A 4,460-nucleotide genomic window follows, 5' to 3' on the forward strand; every position below is an offset into this window, starting at 1 on the left:
CATTGAGGCAGAGGTTAAGAAATTGATCGAATCAGGGTTTATCCGAGAGGAACAACATCCAGAATGGCTAGACAATATTGTTCCAGCATGAAGAAGAACGGTAAAATCAGGATTTGCATCGACTTCAGGGACCTGAATACGGCATGTCCAAAAGACGACTTTCCTCTCCCAATCACAGATGCCATTATCGACAATACATGTGGATTTGAGAAAATGTCTTTTATGGATGGTTTTCAGGATATAACCAAATCAAGATGCACCCAGATGACGAGAAGCATACAGCGTTCAGAACGCCCCTTGGTGTCTTTTGCTACACGGTGATGCCTTTCGGTCTAAAAAATGCAGGCCTAAAGAATGCAGGCGCCACATACCAGCGAGCGATGACTAAGATTTTCCAAGAACATCTCAGGAAAACAGTCGAATGCTACGTTGATGATTTGGTTGTAAAAAGGCGCAACAAATAAGATCACATCAAGGACTTGAAGACGATGTTCGATCTCATGCGGAGTCATCAATTGAAGATGAACCCTACTAAATCATTCCTTGGAATGTCCAGCGGAAAATTCCTTGGATTCATCGTCACCACTAAAGGTATACATATCGATCCTGATAAAGTAAAGGCGATACATGAACTGCAACCCCCTAGAAATCTAAGAGAGCTCAGAGGATTGCAAGGACGTTTAGCTTACATCCGGCGGTTCATCTCAAATCTTTTCTGGGAAATACCAACCATTCTCTAAACTAAACAAGAAAGGGGTGTCATTTATTTGGGACGACGCCTGCTAAAAAGCATTCGAAGATATCAAAACATATCTGACGAATCCTCCCGTTCTAGTTGTACCAAAATCAGGTAGACCGTTCTTGATTTATCTCAAGGCGATGAACCACTCGATAAGTGCTTTACTAGCATAAGACGATGATAATGGTCACGAACAGGCAGTCTATTACCTAAGTCGGACCTTGGTAGGCGCCGAGTCTCGATATCCGATGATTGAAAAAGAATGCCTCGCATTGGTATTCGCAATGCAAAAGATGCAGCATTATTTAGTTGGACAGACGATTTACGTCATTTCTAACGTTAATCCAGTACGAGTATTTATGACGCAACCGGCCTCTATGAATTGGCGGTTAGCGAAGTGGGCCCTTCTCTTGTCCCAATATGATTTGCACTTCAAACAGCAGAAGTCAATCAAAGGACAAGCGATTTGTGATCTTTTGGCAGCAAACCCGACGACGGATACGGCAGAAGTATATGACAACTTGCCGGATGAAACCCACGAGGTTAACACTACGTCGCACCAACAAGTATGGCAATTATACTTCGATGGTGCTTCGAGGGCAGTTAATAGGGCAATAACCCCCGGATGTCCTAAAGTCTCTTCCGGGGTTGGAGTTGTCTTAATTTCCCCGAGGAAGCATGTGATGCCTCGGGCTTATTCACTGACTAGTCCATGTTCCAATAATGTATCCGAGTACAACGCGCTTCTCATTGGACTCAGTTTCGCCAAAGAGCTGGGGGTCGAATATCTCGAAGCTTTTGGGGATTCTCAATTGATAGTCAACCAAGTCCGTGGAGAGTATGAGGTCAGGAACCAAGACCTAATCCCGTACCACCAGGAGACCATCAAAATGGCATATTCTTTTGAAGAATTCTATATTGAATACATCCCCCGTCTCCAGAACGCTTATGCGGATGCACTGGCAGCACTAGCGGTATCACTTGCGCAGCCTCCCGAAACTGAACTATTAGTCACGGTAAGGACGCATCAACTCTGCATACCCATATACGATATGGATATTGAAGAGGAAGATGACAGAAACATGAACGCCAAGGAGGTGAATTCAACCCAAATTGGGTCTGAGTCCCGAGATTAGCGTTTTCCTATCATTGACTACGTCCAATATGGTATTTTGCCAGAGGACGTAAAAGAAAGGGAATAATTCCGCCGAAGAGCACCAAGATTCTTCTATAATACCGAGACCCATACAGTATACCGTCGAGGGTACGATGGTTTGTTACTCCGATGCCTTTGCGCATCAGCCCGGTCCCAAACTGTATGATCGTATCAGGAGAATGGGATATTTTTAGCCAACAATGGTTCGTGACGCAATCGAATACGCCCGAGAGTGTCATGCCTGTCAGGTACATGCAAATTATATGCACCAACCACCGGAGCATTTACACACGTCAACCACATCTTGGCCGTTCGAGACATGGGGCATGGACATTGTCGGTCCTATTTTTCCCCCTTCAGTCAAAGGTGATCGATTCATTCTCGCAATCACGGATTACTTTTCAAAGTGGGCTGAAGCGATTCCACTTAGAGAAGTGAAGACGAACAACGTCATCAATTTCATCAAGCATCATGTCATATACAGACACGGCGTGCCAAGACGGATCATTCATGACAACGGTCCACAATTCATAAGCAACGCTTTCATCAGGTTTTGTGACAAGTTCAAAATCGAAGATGTTTCGTCAACAGCTTATTATCCCGCTGCGAATGGATTAGCTGAGGCGTTCAACAAGACGATCATCAAGATCCTGTCAAAGCTCGTGAAGACCAATAAGCGAGACTGGGATGATAAACTCGGTGAAGCACTCTGGGCTTATCGTACCACCATACGCACACCTACAGGAGCTACCCCATATTCGTTTGTATACGGATGTGAAGCTGTGCTACCATTGGAGATCTAAATCCCATCCCTTCAGATCGCTCTCGCGACTGAGATGACGACAGAAGAACAGCATCAGAAACATCTCGAAGAGCTCGAAAAGTTGGATGAAAAGCGCTTGGAAGCTCAACAACAAATTGAGTTTTATCAAGCCAGAATATCTAGGGCCTTTAACAAAAGAGTCCGACAGAGAAGTTTCAAGGAAGGAGATCTGGTCCTCGCTGCTCGCCGACCGATAATCCTCAATTCCAAGAAGAAAGGTAAATTTGAACCCAAATGGGAAGGACCGTTTGTGATAGACACAGTCTATTCAAACGGCGCATATCGCCTGATTACCCAAGAGGGCGCCAGGCAATTAATGCCAATAAATGGGAAGTTCCTGAAAAAGTACTATCCTTAGTACATTCAGGATAACCCATTTATCGGGAAGTTCCTTTAAGAATATTATACTTAATATTCTAGAGGATAACCCAAAATCATTTTCACCACCAATAATTTCCCCTCTTGATTCTTTTCATGAACAAGAGGTCCACTTTCAGTTCAGAGTCCCCTTTCGATAAACGAAAGGACTCCCTCCTTTTTCTCTTTGGTTAAGCCTTCTTATGGTTATAACCAAAGTTGAAATTTCACTTCGATAAACGAAAAACTCATCTTCAGATTAGATAACCAATCCTATAAAAGGTAAGTTTATCTAGATCTTCCAGATTCTCGGAGTGGAGATCCCACTTCTAGTTTCTTTTGCGCTGGAAATAGAATATAAAATTCTTCCTTTCCAGAATCAAGGAATAGAATATAAAATTCTTCCTTCCTTGTATTCGGGTTCGCCTTCACCGTAAAAGAAGACCGGAAAATAGAATATAAAACTCTTCCTTTCCCGCACCGATCTTTCCCAAAATTTATCAGTCTAGGATTCATCCTAGGAAGTTTATCCCGAATCCTAAGCAGGGATAAGTCTGCGCCTAACACGCGCTGCCGGTTTAGTCTTTTTCCATAGAAAAAGACACCAGAGTTTGATTCTGGGGTATTCTATCCTGAAACCCAAGTAAGGATAAGTCTGCGCTTAACACGCGCTGCCGGTTAGTTCTTAACCGTTAAAAAGAACACCCGCCCATATATTCAACATTATGGCAGGTTGTTATTAATAACACCAAAATCCATGCCTTACACGCATGGGGAATTTCATCCTGAATCCTAAGAAAGGATATGCCGACGCCTAACACGCGTCGCCGGTTTAGTCTTTCTCCGTAGAAAAAGACACCAGAGTTTGATTCTGGGGTATTCTATCCCGAAGCCTAAGTAGGGATAAGTTAGCGTCTAATACATGTTGCCAGGTAGCCTATTCCCGTAACAATGGTGAAGCCTATGTATTCGACATCATAGCACAAAGTCTCAGAGAATTCACTCTCTTAGCACAACGTTACATGCGGAACGGATTTAGACAATCCGCATGCTAGCCCGACTCAAACGGTAGTCGGTAAAGGATAATCAAACCCGTTGAAGGCTGGGGGTTAGCCAAAAATCCTAAAGTCAACACCTAACACGTTGTTGCGGGTAGCCTATTCCCGTAACAAATGGTGAAGCCTATGTATTCAACATCATAGCACAAAGTCTCAGAGAATTCACTCTCTTAGCACAACGTTACATGCGGAACGGATTTAGACAATCCGCATGCTAGCCCGATTCAAACGGTAGTCGGTAAAGGCTTATCAAACCCGTTGATGGCTGGGGGTTTCCTAAAAATCCTATAAATGTGAGAGTCACTGACGTATCAGCTTCATTAGTTG

This window comes from Asparagus officinalis, chromosome 6 (assembly GCF_001876935.1).
Source record: "Asparagus officinalis chromosome 6, Aspof.V1, whole genome shotgun sequence".
Taxonomy (NCBI): Eukaryota; Viridiplantae; Streptophyta; class Magnoliopsida; order Asparagales; family Asparagaceae; genus Asparagus; species Asparagus officinalis.